This window comes from Anomaloglossus baeobatrachus, chromosome 1 (genome assembly GCF_048569485.1).
Source record: "Anomaloglossus baeobatrachus isolate aAnoBae1 chromosome 1, aAnoBae1.hap1, whole genome shotgun sequence".
Lineage (NCBI taxonomy): Eukaryota > Metazoa > Chordata > Amphibia > Anura > Aromobatidae > Anomaloglossus > Anomaloglossus baeobatrachus.
Window position 1 is genome coordinate 523,526,022 of NC_134353.1, and position 19,587 is coordinate 523,545,608.

Sequence of the window (19,587 nt, forward strand, 5' to 3'; positions counted from 1 at the left end):
ATTTGTCTTGTCGTATGTTAAACACATGCCTGTTCCTAAACTTAGCAACCTCCTTCTCTCCCCAGCACCATATTTCAGCTCTTGAGACATAAGTATCTGTTTAATGCCAATAATATGTCAACTAACCGCATTCTGTTTATCCTGGGCAGTTTTTAGGCCTGCAAGCAGTGAAAAAGTTTATCAGTGCAGGAAATGGGAGTCATGTTATTTCTGGAGGGTGTAGTGATATTTATTATGCAGCACTGTCAGTGGCCTAATTAAAGTTCAATGGACCCCTGTGCAAAATTAGGACCCCCAGCCCCTGCATGTTGGTCAGATTTGAGCCCTTGTAACATTCCAAAACCTATAAAGTCATACAAGTAGCCCCCCCCTCCTCTCCCTTCATTATGTAGTCATTTCACCCACCCTTAGCCTCTTCCTGGTAAATATGTCACCCATCTTGATATATATGTGTCCCATCCTGGTATATATATTCCCCAACCTGGGCTCATCCTGGTATAAATGTCCCCCATCCTGGTATACATGTTCCCCACCTTTGGCGCATCCTGATTTATATGTTCCCCATCCCGTTATAAATCCATGTTCCTGGTATATGTGTCTGCCACCTTGATATATATGTCCCCATCCCGGAATATATATATATATATATATATATATATATATATACAGTACAGACTAAAAGTTTGGACACACCTTCTCATTCAAAGAGTTTTCTTTATTTTCATGACTCTGAAAATTGTAGAGTCACATTGAAGGCATCAAAACTATGAATTAACACATGTGGAATGAAATACTTAACAAAAAAGTGTGAAACAACTGAAAATATGTCTTATATTCTAGGTTCTTCAAAGTAGCCACCTTTTGCTTTGATCACTGCTTTGCACACTCTTGGCATTCTCTTGATGAGCTTCAAGAGGTAGTCACCGGAAATGGTTTTCACTTCACAGGTGTGCCCTGTCAGGTTTAATAAGTGGGATTTGGTGACAGGGCTGGCCACTCCATTACAGATAGAATACCAGCTGCCTGCTTCTGCCCTAAATAGTTAATGCATAATTTGAAGGTGTGCTTTGGGTCATTGTTCTGTTGTAAGATCAAATTGGTTCCAATCAAGTGCTGTCCACAGGGTATGGCGTTGCAAAATGGAGCAATAGCCTTCCTTATTCAAAATCCCTTTTACCTTGTACAAATCTCCCACTTCACCAGCACCAAATCAACCCCAGACCCATCCCATGTCCCATCTGAAGTTTCTCTGCTGACTAACACCTTGTTCCTGAGCTTTGTGGGTCATTGTATTTTTAAGGAATTGCCTATAAAGAAGGATTTTTTTACTATGGCACCTGTGTTCACCAAAGTCTTTGCTGGATGTCCGCCCTTATCTTTGAGATATATATATATTGTATCTGTAACTGTACCTGTGTTCTTCCATTTCCTTACTATGTTCCTCACAGTGGAAACTGACAGTTTAAATCTCTGAGACAACTTTTTGTACCTTCCCCTGAACAACTATGTTGAATAATCTTTGTTTTCAGATCATTTGAGAGTTGTTTTGAGGAGCCCATGATGCCACTCTTCATAGGAGATTCAAATAGGAGAACAACTTGCAAGTGGCCACTTTAAATACTTTTTCTCATGATTGGATACACCTGCCTATGAAGTTCAAAGCTCAATGAGGTTACAAAACCAATTTAGTGCTTTAGTAACTCAGTAAAAAGTAGTTAGGAGTGTTCAAATCAAGAAATTGATAAGGGTGCCCATACTTATGCACCGGTCAAATTTAGTTTAAATGCAGATTGCACATTTTCTGTTAGTATAATAAACCTCATTTCAATCCAGAAATATTACTCAGTCCATCAGTTATTAGATATATGAAACTGAAATAGCTGTTGCAAAAACCCAAATTGTTATAAAGAAAAAAGGTTAACATTAATAGGGGTGCCCAAACTTTTTCATATGACTGTATACATATATATATATATATATATATATATATATATACATATATAGATACATCTCTTCATCCTGTGCCCATCTTGATATATTTGTCACTAGAGTTGAGCGCGGTTCTAGGTTCGTCGTTCTCCAGTTCGAGGCTCGAGTGATTTTGGGGGCTGTTCTAGATCGAACTAGAACTCGAGCTTTTTTGCAAAAGCTCGATAGTTCTAGATACGTTCGAGAACGGTTCTAGCAGCAAAAAAAACCAGCTAATTCCTAGCTGGCTTTCCGCTGTAATAGTGTAAGTCACTCTGTGACTCACACTATTATGAAATTTCAGTGTATAGTGTGCGGGAACAGCGCCTTCAGATCACTGCTGTATGGATAATGGCGATCGCCATTTTTTTTTTTTCCTTGTCTTCCTTCCGTAAGCGCGCACGTGTAGTGGGGAGGGCCAGCATGTCAGCCAATCCAAGACACACACACAGCTAAGTGGACTTTTAGCCAGAGAAGCAACGGCATGTGTGATAGGATGTCCATGTCACATGTCCCTGCATTATAAAACCGGACATTTTCCTCAAGCACGCCATTATCTGCCTTCTGCGTCCTTGGTGTCAGACATCACTGGCGCAGCTCCGTCCTGAGTCCTATCGCCGATACTGCTGTATGCGCTCCATACACAGCGCTGGACAGCATAGGGAGAGCACTTTCTATCAGTCTTTTTAAGGGCTCGTACCGGCAGGGTCAGAGCCATAGGTGACAGGTCCTGAAAACAGAGTTTAACAGCTACACAAGATGACAGCATGTGTGTAGCTAAAGTCAGGGATTTCCTCGCTGCATTTCCCCATTAGGAGGGAATAGAAAGGCAGGCTTCCTTTCCTCAACCCAGAGCCCCACAACCCTGGCACTGTACCCTCCTGTCCTCTGCACACTCAAACTCATTATAACTAAGCCATTATACTAGCAAACACTGAGTGTACCTAGTGGCATCCTAAACGTGGCTGTTGGACTTCTGTATAGTCCCAGTAGTGCACAGATATTTGCAGCACCTCTGCCTGCATTGCACACTCAAACTCATTATAACTAAGCCATTATACTAGCAAACACTGAGTGTACCTAGTGGCATCCTAAACGTGGCTATTGGACTTCTGTATAGTCCCAGTAGTGCACAGATATTTGCAGCACGTCTGCCTGCATTGCACACTCAAACTCATTGTCACTAAGCCATTATACTAGCAAACATTGAGTAGACCTAGTGGCATCCTAAACGTGGCTATTGGACCTCTGTATAGTCCCAGTAGTGCACAGATATTTGCAGCACCTCTGCCTGCATTGCACACTCAAACTCATTGTTACTAAGCCATTATACTAGCAAACATTGAGTGTACCTAGTGGCATCCTAAACGTGGCTGTTGGACTTCTGTATAGTCCCAGTAGTGCACAGATATTTGCAGCACCTCTGCCTGCATTGCACACTCAAACTCATTATAACTAAGCCATTATACTAGCAAACACTGAGTGTACCTAGTGGCATCCTAAACATGGCTATTGGACTTCTGTATAGTCCCAGTAGTGCACAGATATTTGCAGCACGTCTGCCTGCATTGCACACTCAAACTCATTGTTACTAAGCTAATATACTAGCAAACACTCAGTGAACCTAGTGGTATCCTAAACGTGGCTGTTGGACTTCTGTATAGTCCCACTAGTGCAAAGATATTTGCAGCACGTCTGCCTGCATTGCACACTCAAACTCATTGTTACTAAGCCATTATACTAGCAAACACTGAGTGAACTTAGTGTCATCCTAAACGTGGCTGTTGGACTTCTGTATTGTCCCACTAGTGCAACGATATTTGCAGCACGTCTGCCTGCATTGCACACTCAAACTCATTGTTACTAAGCCATTATACTAGCAAACACTGAGTGAACTTAGTGTCATCCTAAACGTGGCTATTGGACTTCTGTATAGTCCCACTAGTGCATAGATATTTGCAGCACATCTGCCTGCATTGCACACTCAAACTCATTGTTACTAAGCCATTATACTAGCAAACACTCAGTGAACCTAGTGGCATCCTAAACGTGGCTATTGGACTTCTGTATAGGCCCACTAGTGTAAAGATATTTGCAGCACGTCTGCCTGCATTGCACACTCAAACTCATTGTTACTAAGCCATTATACTAGCAAACACTCAGTGAACCTTGTGGCATCCTAAACGTGGCTATTGGACTTCTGTATAGTCCCAGTAGTGTACAGATATTTGCAGCACATCTGCCTGCATTGCACACTCAAACTCATTGTTACTAAGCCATTATACTAGCAAACACTGAGAAAACTTAGTGTCATCCTAAACGTGGCTATTGGACTTCTGTATAGTCCCACTAGTGCAAAGATATTTGCAGCACGTCTGCCTGCATTGCAAACTCAAACTCATTGTTACTAAGCCATAATACTAGCAAACACTCAGTGAACCTAGTGGCATCCTAAACGTGGCTATTGGACTTCTGTATAGTCCCAGTAGTGCACAGATATTTGCAGCACGTCTGCCTGCATTGCACACTCAAACTCATTGTTACTAAGCCATTATACTAGCAAACACTGAGTGAACTTAGTGTCATCCTAAACGTGGCTATTGGACTTCTGTATAGTCCCACAAGTGCAAAGATATTTGCAGCACGTCTGCCTGCATTGCACACTCAAACTCATTGTTACTAAGCCATTATACTAGCAAACACTGAGTGAACTTAGTGTCATCCTAAACGTGGCTTTTGGACTTCTGTATAGTCCCACAAGTGCAAAGATATTTGCAGCACGTCTGCCTGCATTGCACACTCAAACTCATTGTTACTAAGCCATTATACTAGCAAACACTGAGTGAACTTAATGTCATCCTAATTGTGGCTATTGGATTTCTGTATAGTCCCACTAGTGCAAAGATATTTGCAGCACGTCTGCCTGCATTGCACACTCAAACTCATTGTTACTAAGCCATTATACTAGCAAACACTGAGTGAAATTAGTGTCATCCTAAACATGGCTATTGGACTTCTGTATAGTCCCACTAGTGCAAAGATATTTGCAGCACGTCTGCCTGCATTGCACACTCAAACTCATTGTTACTAAGCCATTATACTAGCAAACACTGAGTGAACTTAGTGTCATCCTAAACGTGGCTGTTGGACTTCTGTATTGTCCCACTAGTGCAACGATATTTGCAGCACGTCTGCCTGCATTGCACACTCAAACTCATTGTTACTAAGCCATTATACTAGCAAACACTGAGTGAACTTAGTGTCATCCTAAACGTGGCTATTGGACTTCTGTATAGTCCCACTAGTGCATAGATATTTGCAGCACATCTGCCTGCATTGCACACTCAAACTCATTGTTACTAAGCCATTATACTAGCAAACACTCAGTGAACCTAGTGGCATCCTAAACGTGGCTATTGGACTTCTGTATAGGCCCACTAGTGTAAAGATATTTGCAGCACGTCTGCCTGCATTGCACACTCAAACTCATTGTTACTAAGCCATTATACTAGCAAACACTCAGTGAACCTTGTGGCATCCTAAACGTGGCTATTGGACTTCTGTATAGTCCCAGTAGTGTACAGATATTTGCAGCACATCTGCCTGCATTGCACACTCAAACTCATTGTTACTAAGCCATTATACTAGCAAACACTGAGAGAACTTAGTGTCATCCTAAACGTGGCTATTGGACTTCTGTATAGTCCCACTAGTGCAAAGATATTTGCAGCACGTCTGCCTGCATTGCAAACTCAAACTCATTGTTACTAAGCCATAATACTAGCAAACACTCAGTGAACCTAGTGGCATCCTAAACGTGGCTATTGGACTTCTGTATAGTCCCAGTAGTGCACAGATATTTGCAGCACGTCTGCCTGCATTGCACACTCAAACTCATTGTTACTAAGCCATTATACTAGCAAACACTGAGTGAACTTAATGTCATCCTAATTGTGGCTATTGGATTTCTGTATTGTCCCACTAGTGCAAAGATATTTGCAGCACGTCTGCCTGCATTGCACACTCAAACTCATTGTTACTAAGCCATTATACTAGCAAACACTGAGTGAAATTAGTGTCATCCTAAACATGGCTATTGGACTTCTGTATAGTCCCACTAGTGCAAAGATATTTGCAGCACGTCTGCCTGCATTGCACACTCAAACTCATTGTTACTAAGCCATTATACTAGCAAACACTGAGTGAACTTAGTGTCATCCTAAACGTGGCTGTTGGACTTCTGTATTGTCCCACTAGTGCAACGATATTTGCAGCACGTCTGCCTGCATTGCACACTCAAACTCATTGTTACTAAGCCATTATACTAGCAAACACTGAGTGAACTTAGTGTCATCCTAAACGTGGCTATTGGACTTCTGTATAGTCCCACTAGTGCATAGATATTTGCAGCACATCTGCCTGCATTGCACACTCAAACTCATTGTTACTAAGCCATTATACTAGCAAACACTCAGTGAACCTAGTGGCATCCTAAACGTGGCTATTGGACTTCTGTATAGGCCCACTAGTGTAAAGATATTTGCAGCACGTCTGCCTGCATTGCACACTCAAACTCATTGTTACTAAGCCATTATACTAGCAAACACTCAGTGAACCTTGTGGCATCCTAAACGTGGCTATTGGACTTCTGTATAGTCCCAGTAGTGTACAGATATTTGCAGCACATCTGCCTGCATTGCACACTCAAACTCATTGTTACTAAGCCATTATACTAGCAAACACTGAGAGAACTTAGTGTCATCCTAAACGTGGCTATTGGACTTCTGTATAGTCCCACTAGTGCAAAGATATTTGCAGCACGTCTGCCTGCATTGCAAACTCAAACTCATTGTTACTAAGCCATTATACTAGCAAACACTCAGTGAACCTAGTGGCATCCTAAACGTGGCTATTGGACTTCTGTATAGTCCCAGTAGTGCACAGATATTTGCAGCACGTCTGCCTGCATTGCACACTCAAACTCATTGTTACTAAGCCATTATACTAGCAAACACTGAGTGAACTTAGTGTCATCCTAAACGTGGCTATTGGACTTCTGTATAGTCCCACAAGTGCAAAGATATTTGCAGCACGTCTGCCTGCATTGCACACTCAAACTCATTGTTACTAAGCCATTATACTAGCAAACACTGAGTGAACTTAGTGTCATCCTAAACGTGGCTTTTGGACTTCTGTATAGTCCCACTAGTGCAACGATATTTGCAGCACGTCTGCCTGCATTGCACACTCAAACTCATTGTTACTAAGCCATTATACTAGCAAACACTGAGTGAACTTAATGTCATCCTAATTGTGGCTATTGGATTTCTGTATAGCCCCACTAGTGCAAAGATATTTGCAGCACGTCTGCCTGCATTGCACACTCAAACTCATTGTTACTAAGCCATTATACTAGCAAACACTGAGTGAAATTAGTGTCATCCTAAACATGGCTATTGGACTTCTGTATAGTCCCACTAGTGCAAAGATATTTGCGGCACGTCTGCCTGCATTGCACTTTCCAACTCATTATAACTAAGCCATTATACTAGCAAACACTGAGTGAACTTAGTGGCATCCTAAACGTGGCTATTGGACTTCTGTATAGTCCCAGTAGTGCACAGATATTTGCAGCACGTCTGCCTGCATTGCACACTCAAACCCGTTGTTACTAAGCCATTATACTAGCAAACACTGAGTGAACTTATTGTCATCCTAAACGTGGCTATTGGACTTCTGTAAAGTCCCACTAGTGCAAAGTTATTTGCAGCACGTCTGCCTGCATTGCACACTCAAACTCATTGTTACTAAGCCATTATACTAGCAAACACTCAGTGAACCTAGTGGCATCCTAAACGTGGCTATTGGACTTCTGTTTAGTCCCAGTAGTGCACAGATATTTGAAGCACGTCTGCCTGCATTGCACACTCAAACTCATTGTTACTAAGCCATTATACTCGCAAACACTGAGTGAACTTAGTGTCATCCTAAACGTGGCTATTGTACTTCTGTATAGGCCCACTAGTGTAAAGATATTTGCAGCACGTCTGCCTGCATTGCACACTCAAACTCATTGTTACTAAGCCATTATACTAGCAAACACTCAGTGAACCTTGTGGCATCCTAAACGTGGCTATTGGACTTCTGTATAGTCCCAGTAGTGTACAGATATTTGCAGCACATCTGCCTGCATTGCACACTCAAACTCATTGTTACTAAGCCATTATACTAGCAAACACTGAGAGAACTTAGTGTCATCCTAAACGTGGCTATTGGACTTCTGTATAGTCCCACTAGTGCAAAGATATTTGCAGCACGTCTGCCTGCATTGCAAACTCAAACTCATTGTTACTAAGCCATAATACTAGCAAACACTCAGTGAACCTAGTGGCATCCTAAACGTGGCTATTGGACTTCTGTATAGTCCCAGTAGTGCACAGATATTTGCAGCACGTCTGCCTGCATTGCACACTCAAACTCATTGTTACTAAGCCATTATACTAGCAAACACTGAGTGAACTTAATGTCATCCTAATTGTGGCTATTGGATTTCTGTATTGTCCCACTAGTGCAAAGATATTTGCAGCACGTCTGCCTGCATTGCACACTCAAACTCATTGTTACTAAGCCATTATACTAGCAAACACTGAGTGAAATTAGTGTCATCCTAAACATGGCTATTGGACTTCTGTATAGTCCCACTAGTGCAAAGATATTTGCAGCACGTCTGCCTGCATTGCACACTCAAACTCATTGTTACTAAGCCATTATACTAGCAAACACTGAGTGAACTTAGTGTCATCCTAAACGTGGCTGTTGGACTTCTGTATTGTCCCACTAGTGCAACGATATTTGCAGCACGTCTGCCTGCATTGCACACTCAAACTCATTGTTACTAAGCCATTATACTAGCAAACACTGAGTGAACTTAGTGTCATCCTAAACGTGGCTATTGGACTTCTGTATAGTCCCACTAGTGCATAGATATTTGCAGCATATCTGCCTGCATTGCACACTCAAACTCATTGTTACTAAGCCATTATACTAGCAAACACTCAGTGAACCTAGTGGCATCCTAAACGTGGCTATTGGACTTCTGTATAGGCCCACTAGTGTAAAGATATTTGCAGCACGTCTGCCTGCATTGCACACTCAAACTCATTGTTACTAAGCCATTATACTAGCAAACACTCAGTGAACCTTGTGGCATCCTAAACGTGGCTATTGGACTTCTGTATAGTCCCAGTAGTGTACAGATATTTGCAGCACATCTGCCTGCATTGCACACTCAAACTCATTGTTACTAAGCCATTATACTAGCAAACACTGAGAGAACTTAGTGTCATCCTAAACGTGGCTATTGGACTTCTGTATAGTCCCACTAGTGCAAAGATATTTGCAGCACGTCTGCCTGCATTGCAAACTCAAACTCATTGTTACTAAGCCATTATACTAGCAAACACTCAGTGAACCTAGTGGCATCCTAAACGTGGCTATTGGACTTCTGTATAGTCCCAGTAGTGCACAGATATTTGCAGCACGTCTGCCTGCATTGCACACTCAAACTCATTGTTACTAAGCCATTATACTAGCAAACACTGAGTGAACTTAGTGTCATCCTAAACGTGGCTATTGGACTTCTGTATAGTCCCACAAGTGCAAAGATATTTGCAGCACGTCTGCCTGCATTGCACACTCAAACTCATTGTTACTAAGCCATTATACTAGCAAACACTGAGTGAACTTAGTGTCATCCTAAACGTGGCTTTTGGACTTCTGTATAGTCCCACTAGTGCAACGATATTTGCAGCACGTCTGCCTGCATTGCACACTCAAACTCATTGTTACTAAGCCATTATACTAGCAAACACTGAGTGAACTTAATGTCATCCTAATTGTGGCTATTGGATTTCTGTATAGTCCCACTAGTGCAAAGATATTTGCAGCACGTCTGCCTGCATTGCACACTCAAACTCATTGTTACTAAGCCATTATACTAGCAAACACTGAGTGAAATTAGTGTCATCCTAAACATGGCTATTGGACTTCTGTATAGTCCCACTAGTGCAAAGATATTTGCGGCACGTCTGCCTGCATTGCACTTTCCAACTCATTATAACTAAGCCATTATACTAGCAAACACTGAGTGAACTTAGTGGCATCCTAAACGTGGCTATTGGACTTCTGTATAGTCCCAGTAGTGCACAGATATTTGCAGCACGTCTGCCTGCATTGCACACTCAAACCCGTTGTTACTAAGCCATTATACTAGCAAACACTGAGTGAACTTATTGTCATCCTAAACGTGGCTATTGGACTTCTGTAAAGTCCCACTAGTGCAAAGTTATTTGCAGCACGTCTGCCTGCATTGCACACTCAAACTCATTGTTACTAAGCCATTATACTAGCAAACACTCAGTGAACCTAGTGGCATCCTAAACGTGGCTATTGGACTTCTGTTTAGTCCCAGTAGTGCACAGATATTTGAAGCACGTCTGCCTGCATTGCACACTCAAACTCATTGTTACTAAGCCATTATACTCGCAAACACTGAGTGAACTTAGTGTCATCCTAAACGTGGCTATTGTACTTCTGTATAGTCCCACTAGTGCAAAGATATTTGCAGCACGTCTGCCTGCATTGCACACTCAAACTCATTGTTACTAAGCCATTATACTAGCAAACACTCAGTGAACTTAGTGTCATCCTAAACGTGGCTATTGGACTTCTGTATAGTCCCACTAGTGCAAAGATATTTGCAGCACGTCTGCCTGCATTGCACACTCAAACTCATTGTTACTAAGCCATTATACTAGCAAACACTGAGTGAACTTAGTGGCATCCTAAACGTGGCTGTTGGACTTCTGTATTGTCCCACTAGTGCAACGATTTTTCCAGCACGTCTGCCTGCATTGCACACTCAAACTCATTGTTACTAAGCCATTATACTAGCAAACAGTCAGTGAACCTAGTGGCATACTAAACGTGGCTATTGGACTTCTGTATAGTCCCAGTAGTGTACAGATATTTGCAGCACATCTGCCTGCATTGCACACTTAAACTCATTGTTACTAAGCCATTATACTAGCAAACACTGAGAGAACTTAGTGTCATCCTAAACGTGGCTATTGGACTTCTGTATAGTCCCACAAGTGCAAAGATATTTGCAGCACGTCTGCCTGCATTGCACACTCAAACTCATTGTTACTAAGCCATTATACTAGCAAACATTGAGTGAACTTAGTGTCATCCTAAACGTGGCAATTGGATTTCTGTATAGTCCCACTAGTGCAAAGATATTTGCAGCACGTCTACCTGCATTCCACGCTCAAACTCATTGTTACTAAGCCATTATACTAGCAAACACTTAGTGAACCTAGTGGCATCCTAAATGTGGCTATTGGACTTCTGTATAGTCCCACTAGTGCAAAGATATTTGCAGCACGTCTGCCTGCATTGCAAACTCAAACTCATTGTTACTAAGCCATTATACTAGCAAACACTGAGTGAACTTAGTGTCATCCTAAACGTGGCTATTGGACTTCTGTATAGTCCCACTAGTGCAAAGATATTTGCAGCACATCTGCCTGCATTGCACACTCAAACTCATTGTTACTAAGCCATTATACTAGCAAACACTGAGTGAACTTAGTGGCATCCTAAACGTGGCTGTTGGACTTCTGTATTGTCCCACTAGTGCAACGATTTTTCCAGCACGTCTGCCTGCATTGCACACTCAAACTCATTGTTACTAAGCCATTATACTAGCAAACAGTCAGTGAACCTAGTGGCATACTAAACGTGGCTATTGGACTTCTGTATAGTCCCAGTAGTGTACAGATATTTGCAGCACATCTGCCTGCATTGCACACTTAAACTCATTGTTACTAAGCCATTATACTAGCAAACACTCAGTGAACCTAGTGGCATCCTAAACGTGGCTATTGGACTTCTGTATAGTCCCAGTAGTGTACAGATATTTGCAGCACATCTGCCTGCATTGCACACTCAAAGTCATTGTTACTAAGCCATTATACTAGCGAACACTGAGATAACTTAGTGTCATCCTAAACGTGGCTATTGGACTTCTGTATAGTCCCACAAGTGCAAAGATATTTGCAGCACGTCTGCCTGCATTGCACACTCAAACTCATTGTAGCTAAGCCATTATACTAGCAAACACTGAGTGAACTTAATGTCATCCTAATTGTGGCTATTGGATTTCTGTATAGTCCCACTAGTGCAAAGATATTTGCAGCACGTCTGCCTGCATTGCACACTCAAACTCATTGTTACTAAGCCATTATACTAGCAAACACTCAGTGAACCTAGTGTCATCCTAAACGTGGCTATTGGACTTCTGTATAGTCCCACTAGTGCACAGATATTTGCAGCATGTCTGCCTGCATTGCACACTCAAACTCATTGTTACTAAGCCATTATACTAGCAAAAACTCATTGAACTTAGTGTCATCCTAAACGTGGCTATTGGACTTCTGTATAGTCCCACAAGTGCAAAGATATTTGCAGCACGTCTGCCTTCATTGCACACTCAAACTCATTGTTACTAAGCCATTATACTAGCAAACACTGAGTGAAATTAGTGTCATCCTAAACATGACTATTGGACTTCTGTATAGTCCCACTAGTGCAAAGATATTTGCGGCACGTCTGCCTGCATTGCACACTCAAACTCATTATAACTAAGCCATTATACTAGCAAACACTGAGTGAACTTAGTGGCATCCTAAACGTGGCTATTGGACTTCTGTATAGTCCCAGTAGTGCACAGATATTTGCAGCACGTCTGCCTGCATTGCACACTCAAACCCGTTGTTACTAAGCCATTATACTAGCAAACACTGAGTGAACTTATTGTCATCCTAAACGTGGCTATTGGACTTCTGTAAAGTCCCACTAGTGCAAAGTTATTTGCAGCATGTCTGCCTGCATTGCACACTCAAACTCATTGTTACTAAGCCATTATACTCGCAAACACTGAGTGAACTTAGTGGCATCCTAAACGTGGCTATTGGACTTCTGTATAGTCCCACTAGTGCAAAGATATTTGCAGCACGTCTGCCTGCATTGCACACTCAAACTCCTTGTTACTAAGCCATTATACTAGCAAACACTAAGTGAACTTAGTGTCATCCTAAACGTGGCTATTGGACTTCTGTATAGTCCCACTAGTGCAAAGATATTTGCAGCACGTCTGCCTGCATTGCACACTCAAACTCATTGTTACTAAGCCATTATACTAGCAAACACTGAGTGAACTTAGTGGCATCCTAAACGTGGCTGTTGGACTTCTGTATTGTCCCACTAGTGCAACGATTTTTCCAGCACGTCTGCCTGCATTGCACACTCAAACTCCTTGTTACTAAGCCATTATACTAGCAAACACTCAGTGAACCTAGTGGCATCCTAAGCTTGGCTATTGGACTTCTGTATAGTCCCACTAGTGCAAAGATATTTGCAGCACGTCTGCCTGCATTGCACACTCAAACTCATTGTTACTAAGCCATTATACTAGCAAACAGTCAGTGAACCTAGTGGCATACTAAACGTGGCTATTGGACTTCTGTATAGTCCCACTAGTGCAAAGATATTTGCAGCACGTCTGCCTGCATTGCAAACTCAAACTCATTGTTACTAAGCCATTATACTAGCAAACACTGAGTGAACTTAGTGTCATCCTAAACGTGGCTATTGGACTTCTGTATAGTCCCACTAGTGCAAAGATATTTGCAGCACATCTGCCTGCATTGCACACTCAAACTCATTGTTACTAAGCCATTATACTAGCAAACACTCAGTGAACCTAGTGGCATCCTAAACGTGGCTATTGGACTTCTGTATAGTCCCAGTAGTGTACAGATATTTGCAGCACATCTGCCTGCATTGCACACTCAAAGTCATTGTTACTAAGCCATTATACTAGCAAACACTGAGATAACTTAGTGTCATCCTAAACGTGGCTATTGGACTTCTGTATAGTCCCACAAGTGCAAAGATATTTGCAGCACGTCTGCCTGCATTGCACACTCAAACTCATTGTTACTAAGCCATTATACTAGCAAACACTCAGTGAACCTAGTGTCATCCTTAACGTGGCTATTGGACTTCTGTATAGTTCCACTAGTGCAAAGATATTTGCAGCACGTCTGCCTGCATTGCAGACTCAAACTCATTGTTACTAAGCCATTATACTAGCAAAGACTCAGTGAACCAAGTGGCATCCTAAACGTGGCTATTGGACTTCTGTATAGTCCCACTAGTGCAAAGATATTTGCAGCACGTGTGCCTGCATTGCACACTCAAACTCATTGTTACTAAGCCATTATACTAGCAAACATTCAGTGAACTTAGTGTCATCCTAAACGTGGCTATTGGACTTCTGTATAGTCCCACAAGTGCAAAGATATTTGCAGCACGTCTGCCTGCATTGCACACTCAAACTCATTGTTACTAAGCCATTATACTAGCAATCACTGAGTGAACTTAGTGTCATCCTAAACGTGGCTATTGGACTTCTGTATAGTCCCACTAGTGCAAAGATATTTGCAGCACGTCTGCCTGCATTGCACACTCCAACTCATTGTTACTAACCCATTATACTAGCAAACACTGAGTGAACTTAGTGTCATCCTAAACGTGGCTATTGGACTTCTGTATAGTCCCACTAGTGCAAAGATATTTGCAGCACGTCTGTCTGCATTGCACACTCAAACTCATTGTTACTAAGCCATTATACTAGCAAACACTGAGTGAACTTAGTGTCATCCTAAACGTGGCTATTGGACTTCTGTATAGTCCCACTAGTGCAAAGATATTTGCAGCACATCTGCCTGTATTGCACACTCAAACTCATTGTTACTAAGCCATTATACTAGCAAACACTCAGTGAACCTAGTGGCATCCTAAACGTGGCTATTGGACTTCTGTATAGTCCCACTAGTGCAACGATATTTGCAGCACGTCTGCCTGCATTGCACACTCAAACTCATTGTTACAAAGCCATTATACTAGCAAACACTCAGTGAACCTAGTGGCATCCTAAACGTGGCTATTGGACTTCTGTATAGTCCCAGTAGTGCACAGATATTTGCAGCACATCTGCCTGCATTGCACACTCAAACTCATTGTTACTAAGCCATTATACTAGCAAACATTTAGTGAACTTAGTGTCATCCTAAACGTGGCTATTGGACTTCTGTATAGTCCCACAAGTGCAAAGTTATTTGCAGCACGTCTGCCTGCATTGCACACTCAAACTCATTGTTACTAAGCCATTATACTAGCAAACACTCAGTAAACTTAGTGTCATCCTAAACGTGGCTATTGGACTTCTGTATAGTCCCACAAGTGCAAAGATATTTGCAGCACGTCTGCCTGCATTGCACACTCAAACTCATTGTTACTAACCCATTATACTAGCAAACACTCAGTGAACTTAGTGTCATCCTAAACGTGGCTATTGGATTTCTGTATAGTCCCACTAGTGCAAAGATATTTGCAGCACGTCTGCCTGCATTGCACACTCAAACTCATTGTTACTAAGCCCTTATACTAGCAAACACTCAGTGAACCTAGTGGCATCCTAAACGTGGCTATTGGACTTCTGTATAGTCCCAGTAGTGCACAGATATTTGCAGCACGTCTGCCTGCATTGCACACTCAAACTCATTGTTACTAAGCCATTATACTAGCAAACACTCAGTGAACTTAGCGTCATCCTAAACGTGGCTATTGGACTTCTGTATAGTCCCACTAGTGCAAAGATATTTGCAGCACGTCTGCCTGCATTGCACACTCTAACTCATTGTTACTAAGCCATTATACTAGCAAACACTCAGTGAACTTAGTGGCATCCTAAACGTGGCTATTGGACTTCTGTATTGTCCCACTAGTGCAAAGATATTTGCAGCACGTCTGCCTGCATTGCACACTCAAATTCATTGTTACTTACTAAGACATTATAATACCAAAAATTGAGTAAACTTAGTGGCATACAAGAAGTGGCTGTTGTATTCCATTAGTGCCCCACTGGTGCCAAGCTATTTTTAGCACCTCTGCATGACACCCTCCTGCTCTGTTTTTAATAAGCTATAATGATAGCAAAAAATACTGCCATTTAGTGGCATCATAGAACTGGCTGTTGGACTCCTTTATTGTGCCACTTGTGCCAAGCAATCTCAAGCACCTCTGCATTCTACCCTCATGCACATTTAGCTATGCTAATTTTATTGCAAACTCAGGGAATTCCTTGCTGCATTTGATCATTAGGAGGGATAGAAAGTGAGGCTTCTTTTACTGTCCTGGTACCCACAGAACACGGCCCCTGTACCCATCTGTCCACTTTTGCCACGCTATTTAATTTGCCCAAAGAGCTGACTCTTTTCCTGCCATCCTAAAATTGTCTGGAATACTAAGTTAGTGTTCCTTTGCTGCCAAGCAAGGTACAACACATGTGCATTCTACACTCCTTTCCATTTCTGGAATGCAATTATTAACTGCAGGTAGTCCAGCCAATCTGTGACGAAGGTGCAGGCGTGGATATAATGTAGCCTGCATCCAATGATGGTTCTCTCGATGTCTGACACCTCAACAATACCTTCTGTTTCCACTTCCAAAACAAGTGATGACCTGCCAATCACACTCCCTGTTGTGGGTAAAGGAGTGGAAGTTCAGTGTGAAAAACCATGTGTGACTGCTGTCCCCACAGTCACAGAGGATGAAGAGCACGCAGATGCACTTGATGGGGCAGGCGGTGGTTGCACAGGCACGCTAGGCCGCATTGTAGCACAGTGAAATTCACATTGCAACTTATGCTTCATTTTAAGTCGTGTACAGGGTGGGCTCCCCAGTATGCAGCAAAACCAGGCAACAGGAAAAGGACTCTAGGCAGTTGGGTTGATAAATGATTGTTTAACTTTACCAAAACAAACAATAAGAACCATGCATACAATTTAAATAATTGAACAATCTATTCTGTTGCCTACTACCTGCTAATCCCTCTGTGTAGCAGTAATTGTGTGTTTGTGCGTGTGTGTGTGTGTGTGTGTGTGTGTGCGAACACGACTTACCAGTGGCGCATCACAAGAGCTTCCAAGTTACCTACCTAAACATAGACAAAACACATTACCCCCCCTGAATACCCTTGTTAGCTGAAGCCTCACAGATAATGCAGATGATAACAGTGTGAATGCAAACCGCACAGCTCTGCAACACAGTCATGGAAATCTTGAAAAGCAACAGTCAATGCAAACATGTGTTGCTGTCCCTCTATGATTTAAACTGTACGTGACAATTTGACAGTGCAGAGGCAGCAAGTCTTATTGTCTATAAATAGTCGGCCTACCCAGAACAGATATGTGTTTTGCTAATAAAACAAAGTGTTGCGTGCCCGCATTATTGTCTGGGCACAGCCTACCGTACCCGGGTACTCTGATGTCCAGTTGCCAGAAATACAGACTTTACGCTCCTCTCACGGTAAACAGTATAGACAGCACCGTAAGAATGTTGGTCTGTGGCACAGGATGTTGCTCACTGGCATTACGGGGCTCATCATTAAAGTACAACATGACTCCCCTCACAATTGAACGAAGTGTTTCCACGGTGGCTCCTTGCTGTAACACACACCTTTAGCTTTTCCTTCTGTTCATAGACAGCATCTCCAAGTCCACACCCGAAGAGCAATTTGATATTGCTATAGTGACCAAACAAAGGCAGATCCAAAATAACAGCAGCCCCTTGTGTGTAGTCTGCAACAATGCATGCAATGGCAAATTAGCATGTTGCATTGACAGTGGCTAAAGCTGAGCAATACACCTTCACGCTATCAATTCATATCCATGTGACACTTCATGGAGGAACTACTCAAAGGTGTGAGTTTTTGCCTTCTACTTACAGATTGTTGACAAATCTTACAGATTCCATGACTTGGGTGATCCTTTGCGATGTCCAAAAATTAACAGCCTAGGCAAGGCTTACAGCCCATGCGACCTGCATAGCCAACACGACTTCTGCTCAGAGTCAAAGTTGTGGTCCAGGATTCAGTTGTTGACGTGCTTCCAGTACTTTGTCTCTGGCCAGGAAGACGCATCGTAACCTCGTCGTCAGTAGCATCCTCCTCCACCTCCTCTGCTGACCTCATCGACTGGCTGACTTTGGTTTGACAGTAAGGCCTTGTGCGCACTAGACGTTTTTGCCGCGTTTTTAGCGGCGTTTTTTACCGCGTTTTTGTGCTGTAACGCAGTGACATTGCTTCCCCAGCAATGTCTATGGGTTTTCATAAGTGCTGTCCACACACAGCGTTTTTTTGTAGCTGCGTTTTTGTGGTGACCACAAAAATGCAGCATGTCAATTATTTCTGCGTTTTTCACTGCGTTTTTCACCCATTGAGTTCAATGAGATGTTCAACAACGCAATGAAAAACGAATATAGCCGCGTTTCTATGACTAAAAACGCAGCTATAAACGCAATGGGTGGGCAGTATAGTGACGTGTACAGGAAGAGGATTCCTTCTGTTGGTAAACACAGAAGCATGAATCCTCCCGGTACCGTCACCGCTGCGTCCACCTCCCGTCCTGTGCATATCAGCTCCATGCGGCGCCATGTCTGGGCGGGAGGTGGAGGCAGCGGCGAAAACAAAAGTGAACAGTAGAAAAAAAATGTCATATATTCTCACCTGTCTGCAGGGTCCCGGTGCCATGCCCGCTTCCAGCCCCTGTCTCGGTACCGCCGCTCTGGCTGTGTGCAGTCTCCCCGGGGCAGGACCTTGCTTGCAGGACCTGGCGGTGGATCACCTGATGCAGTCACCTGACGCATCAGCTGATCATAGTCTCGCCGGCTTTTTCGTCCCTGGCCGGCTAACAGCTGATCCTGCCGTCAGGGGACTTCATCATCTGATTACCGGCAGCTCCTGCAGCGATCGGACAGGATCAGACTCCTGTCCAATCGATCGCTGCAGGAGCTGCCAGTAATCAGCACAGCACATAAGTGAGTATTATTTTTTTTTTGCACTGATGCATCAGCTGATTGTATAATCGGCTTTTATACAATCAGCTGATGTGTGATGTGATTCACGTCCTTTAACCTGACACATCATCTGATCGCTTTGCCTTCCAGCAAACCGATCAGATGATATTGGATCCGGATTGGACAGCGCGAGACCCTTGACCCAGGATTACTGCGGAGGGGGTTCTTTATTTCAATAAAGATGGAGTCACTAATTGTGTTGTGTTTTTTATTTCTAATAAAAATATTTTTCTGTGTGTCGTGTTTTTTTTTTTTTATCATTACTAGAAATTCATGGTGGCCATGTCTAATATTGGCGTGACACCATGAATTTCGGGCTTAGGGCTAGCTGATAATATACAGCTAGCCCTAACTCCATTATTACCCAGCTAGCCATCCGGCATCAGGGCAGCTGGAAGAGTTGGATACAGCGCCAGAAGATGGCGCTTCTATGAAAGCGCCATTTTCTGGGGTGGCTGCAGACTGCAATTCACAGTGGGGGTGCCCAGAAAGCTTGGGCACCCTGCACTGTGGATTCCAATCCCCAGCTGCCTAGTTGTACCCGGCTGGACTCAAAAATTAGGCGAAGCTCACGTC

General features: G+C 42.8%; 1 protein-coding gene across 1 annotated transcript in view; it reads left to right on the forward strand.

Annotated features, from left to right (window-relative positions):
- The window catches only part of MUSK (muscle associated receptor tyrosine kinase), a 343,556-nt gene that overhangs the window by 287,855 nt on the left and 36,114 nt on the right, over positions 1-19,587 (forward strand). The window lies entirely within an intron of this gene.